Here is a 5,866-nt window from a genome sequence, read left to right on the forward strand (position 1 = left end):
GCTACAAGTCCCGCTCATCTAATTAGAACTAATATTCATTGATATTTTGAGATTTATAGTATATTCTCTTCTTTTTATCCTATTTGGTTTTCAGTTGCTTGAGGACAAGCAACAATTTAAGTTTGGTGTTGTGATGATCGGATAATTTATACGCTTTTTGGCATTATTTTTAGGTAGTTTTTAGTAGGATCTAGCTACTTTTAGGGATGTTTTTATTAGTTTTAATGCAAAATTCACATTTCTGGACTTTGCTACGAGTTTGTGTATTTTTCTGTGATTTCAGATACTTTCTGGCTGAAATTGAGGGACCTGAGCAAAAATCTGATTCAGGCTGAAAAAGGACTGCTGATGCTGTTGGATTTTGACGGAGGCTGACAAAGGACTGCTGATACTGTTGGATTCTGACCTCCCTGCACTCAAAATGGATTTTCTGGAGCTACAGAACTCCAAATGGCGCGCTCTCAATTGCGTTGGAAATTACACATCCAGGGCTTTCGAGCAATATATAATAGTTCATACTTTATTCGAGTTTAAATGATGCAAACTGGCGTTCAACGCCAGTTCCATGCTGCATTCTGGAGTAAAACGCTAGAAACACATCACAAACCAGAGTTAAACGCCAAAAACACGTTACACTTGGCGTTTAACCCCAAGAGAAGCCTCTGCACGTGTAAAGCTCAAGCTCAGCCCAAACCAAAGTGGGCCCCGAAAGTGGATTTCTGCACTTAAACTTATTTCTGTAAACCCTAGTAACTAGTTTAGTATAAATAGAACATTTTACTATTGTATTCGAAGTCTTTGGATGGATCTTTAATTAGTGTATGTGATTTTAGACCTTCATGGGGGCTGGCCATTCGGCCATGCCTGGACCATCACTTATGTATTTTCAACGGTGGAGTTTCTACACACCATAGATTAAGGTGTTGAGCTCTGCTGTTCCTCTAGTATTAATGCAATTACTATTGTTTTTCTATTCAATTCAAGCTTATTCTTGTTCTAAGATATCACTCGTACTTCAACCTGATGGATGTGATGATCCGTGACACTCATCATCATCTGTCCTTATGAACGCGTGCCTGACAACCACTTCCATTCTACAAGCGAGAGCTAGAGTGTGTATCTCTTGGATTTCTGGTCCACGACGCATGGTTGCCTCGCCTGATAACCGAGCCTCCCATTCCGTGAGATCAGAGTCTTCGTGGTATAAGCTAGAATTATTGTCGGCCATTTCTAAGATCCGGAAAGTCTAAACCTTGTCTGTGATATTCCGAGTAAGAGCTAAGATGGGATGACTGTGACGAGCTTCAAACTCGCGAGTGTTGGGTGTAGTGACAGACGCAAAAGGATCAATGGATCCTATTCAAACATGATCGAGAACCGTCAGATGATTAGCCATGCGGTGACATCGCATTTGGACCATTTTCACTGAGAGGACGGGAGGTAGCCATTGACGTCGGTGAAACCCGAACATACAGCTTGCCATGGAAATGAGTAAGAATGATTAGATGAAAGTAGTAGGAAAGCAAAGATGCAAAAGGGACACAGTATCTTCATGTGCTTATCTAAAATTCCCACAAATGAATTACATAAGTATCTATATCTCTATTTGGTGCTTTATTTATCTTTACATTCGAAAACCATTATAACCATTAGAATCCGCCTGACTGAGATTTACAAGATGACCATAGCTTGCTTCATACCAACAATCTCCGTGGGATCGACCCTTACTCACGTAACGTTTATTACTTGGACGACCCAGTGCACTTGCTGGTTAGTTGTGCGAAGTTGTGACAAAGTGTGATTCACGTTTGAGAGCTCCAAGTTTTTGGCGCCATTGTTAATGATCACAATTTCGTGCACCAGTAATAATCCTAAATGGTCATCCAAGGGGGAGTGTTATGATAAGTATGAAGTGGGTATGAGGTGGATGACCATTTCTCTATGTTATTGAGAATATCAAGAGAGATTGCGTAATTAATTGAGTTTGAAAAGTTGACCCCTTATATGTATATAAATAGGGGTTTGCTCTGAAGGATAAAACACACAAAAAGCAATAAACAATTCTCTCTTTCTTTATGTTGAAATACTTCTTTCTCTCTCTCTTTATATTTCTTTATTTTATATTTGTTACCTCTTCTTTATTTATCTATTTAGTTATTTTATAACACTACAAAATATGTTTTGTGGGGAGTTTTAGGTGGTGAAAGTATCTAATAGTCTTTAAAGGACTAAGATATTTAAAAATAAGGTTGCGAGAACTAAATCGATCAATAAATCCATAGAATGACTAGTTTAGTGGTTTAATTGGAGTCGAGCCTTGACTAAACCCATTTAATTAAATATATAATAAAATTATTAAAAATTTAATATATAATTTCAAATATTTAAATTCAATGATTTTAAGTTAATAAAATTTAAAATTTTACAAAGAGAAAGTCTAGGAGGCAAGTACTTTTATTAAAATTTAGTCAACACTTAACCAGTAAAAAAATGTGAGTAATTTCACACCATTAGATGTAATCTCAAACCATTAAAAATACTAATAATGCATAATTAATTGCTACAAATCACAAAATCTACTGGCCCCTGATACTCCTCTTTCACATAATAAATTATTCATAATTTATCATTAAAAATTCATAATCAACTTCAAACATCAAAATTTATAACTTAAAATGAATTCTCAAACAAACAGACAAACAGTTGGATAACAAAAAAGATTTTCTTACATCAATAAATTTACACAAATTTCTCTACGTGGCATTACAAATTCAATTCTTTTTTCATTTCATACAACAAAAAATAAAAAAAATACTATGTGAAGCTCACCTGATAATATACTCCAACAACAACTCTATTAGGAAGACAATTAGAAATTTAAACAATATGAATAATGGGCTGCAGATTTAGCCCAAATACATATAAAAAATAAAAAAAATCTACAAATTACCTAAATAAAAAAATTCACTCAATTATTTTAAAAAAATAACCATCTCAAACCCTAATTCATCAAATCATTTCACTCTAATATCTTCTTCTTTCCCAATCGGCTGCCACCGCCACCTTCATCAATAATCATCCCACTTTACCGTCGCTGCTTGGCTTGCCACAAGCCGCCACCGGCGTCGCTCACCCATAATGAAAATAACCATCCACTTAAGGATAAAAATAATCATCCGCATACCTAATAAATTGAACATCCAACATATTTTAATTTTATATAACTAAACGTAATCCAATCAAAATAATCATCCACATAACAATTAAAATAACCACAGCCACACCCATGCTTTCCCCCTCACGTGCCCATTGATGGATGGTTATTATAATTCTTACAAGGATGATTAGTTTAAGTATATATAATTAACAAATGTTGGATGTGATGCGTGAGCATCTTATACCCTTTTTTCTTAGCATTTTCTAGTTATTTTTAGTTAGATTTTATTAAGTTTTAGCATATTTTAGTGCAAAATTCATCTTGGATGCTACTTTGAGTTTTTGTGTTATTTTTATGATTTTAGGTGAATTTCGGACGAATTTGGTAGAATCTTGTTCAAAGACGAAAAAAGGATAGCAGATGCTATCAATCCTGGCCTTCTTGCATTCAAACGAGCATAACTTGAGCTACAGAGGTCCAATTGACACGGTTTCAAAGGTGTTAGAAAGCTAACTTTTAGAACTTTCCAAAAATATATAATAGTCTATATTTTTCTTCCAGAATTACTGCCAAACCAAGCACTAAATGTCCAAACCTAGCGTTTAGCTCCCAAGAAGGAGCAACTCCCTGCGTTGAACGTCCAAAACTGGCATTTAACGCCAGCCAGGGAGCAAGGACTAGCAAGCACACCTCCCTTACGGGTGTTCAACACCCAGATTGGTGCTGAACACCAGAAATCAGCCGAAGCAAGTATCAAAGTGGGCCCCAAAGTGAATTTTAGCACTCCTTAGCTTATCTTATCTTATCCTTGTAACTTTTGAATTTAAATTAACATCTTTTAGGGTTAGCATTCACTATTTAAAGAGGAGATCACTTAGGTTTATGGACATTCAGAATTAGATCTTCTTCTTTACTTTTAACTCTATTTTCTCTGTAATTCATAAGCAACTAAACCTCCTGGTTAACGTTAGGAGCTCTATTTATTTCTATGGATTAATATTATTACTTTTCTATTTTAATATATGTTTGATTCAATTCTAAGGTGTGTTTTCATTCTTAATCTAAATGAAAGAGGGTGAAATAGAAGTATGACCCTTTTTTCTATATGAGTTCATGTGATACTGTGACCAAGGTCACTTGAGCTACAACTTGAAAACACTCCTCCTAAACTGTGAATTAACTGGACTAATTTGGATATGTGACATATAATCTGATTAGCCTTGGGTAATTGGGGTTTTTGTGGCACTAAATTAGTTTTCTGAATTTCACCTTCTGATCTGAAATAATTGACCTTGTTTGTGGCATTTTAGTAGGATTGTAGGAGATTAAATTGCTAGAGAATTAGGGTTTAATCACTTACAGTTTGCCATAGAATGAATCATTCATTGTTAAAGTAGTGAGTAAGAGATATTAATCTGGAAAGATAAACATCTCCGAGACCTTAACTGTTTTCTTTATATTGATCTTACGCCAACCTTTTCTTATTTCATTGCTTTATGCGTTTACACCAACACAACCATCTTTTACTGTTTCACTGACTAAGTCCAGTAAGATAGCTATTTCTTGCTCAATCCAACAATCCTCGTGGGATCGACCCTCATTCACCTAAGGTATTACTTGGACGACCCGATACACTTGCCGGTGAAGTTGTGCGAGTTTTAATTCTACGCACCATGATGTTCATTTTATTAGGTAGCCGGATGATTGTTTGTTGGATTTGGATCTATCTCAAATTTCTCATATGCCGCGAGGTTGGTGTCCGATGGGTGAGACGGTGGTGCTTGAAAACAACTTCGAAGTTGTACGGTATGCTAGGTAGCTGGACGACATACCTGATAAGCATACTGAACGTAGAATACAGAACTCGAAAAGAGAGAGAAAAGGTGAACTTCAAAAACCATGTGATACAGTGGTTCGAGGTTCTTGATGGACTCCTGGGGAAGCACTGAAGGAACGTGGGTTTGGCGTTTAACTGCACGTTTCTTTTGTTTGCATCTGTTATCCAACTCATCGCCTGTGACAGCAACATATATTACATCAACGATAATCTTGATAAGAGGACTTGGACTTATATCTTCGGTGCTTGCTGTGCCATTATCATCTTCATTCCTTCTTTTCATAACTACAAAATCTTGTCTTTCTTGAATCTTCTTATGACCACTTATACTGCCTGGTATCTCATCATTGCTTCTCTGCTTCACCGCCAAGTATACACACATGCAGGAGAGAGAAACGAGCAAGGCATGACGAACGCGTGACGGAGAGGACGAGGAAGACCAGAGAAGATGACAGTGAATTTTGGACGTGTATTGGAGATTATAGTGAGATTAGGAATAACCATACGTAGTGTAAATGGATTTAAATGCTAATATTAATTTTTAAATTTTTAAATTAAATAATTAATTTATAATATGATTTTTAATTTTAATTTTACCTTCCTTTTTTAATTTATTTTTCACATTTTTCACAATTAGCATTGTTTCCATACTTTCTTCTCCAACAAACACAAACAACCAAAATGAGACTCTTAATATTTGAGGCACAAAAAGATGATTATCATAACAATACACCAAAAATTCTTAGTCAGACAGAAAACAAATTCATCATTAATTATTACATTCTTTTCTCTTATAACTCTTTTCAAAAATCAGTATTTGGATGCTCTAATGAATAAACACATTTAATTTCTTCACGGTTTCTTCTACGCGA

Source organism: Arachis duranensis, chromosome 4 (assembly GCF_000817695.3).
Source record: "Arachis duranensis cultivar V14167 chromosome 4, aradu.V14167.gnm2.J7QH, whole genome shotgun sequence".
Taxonomy (NCBI): domain Eukaryota; kingdom Viridiplantae; phylum Streptophyta; class Magnoliopsida; order Fabales; family Fabaceae; genus Arachis; species Arachis duranensis.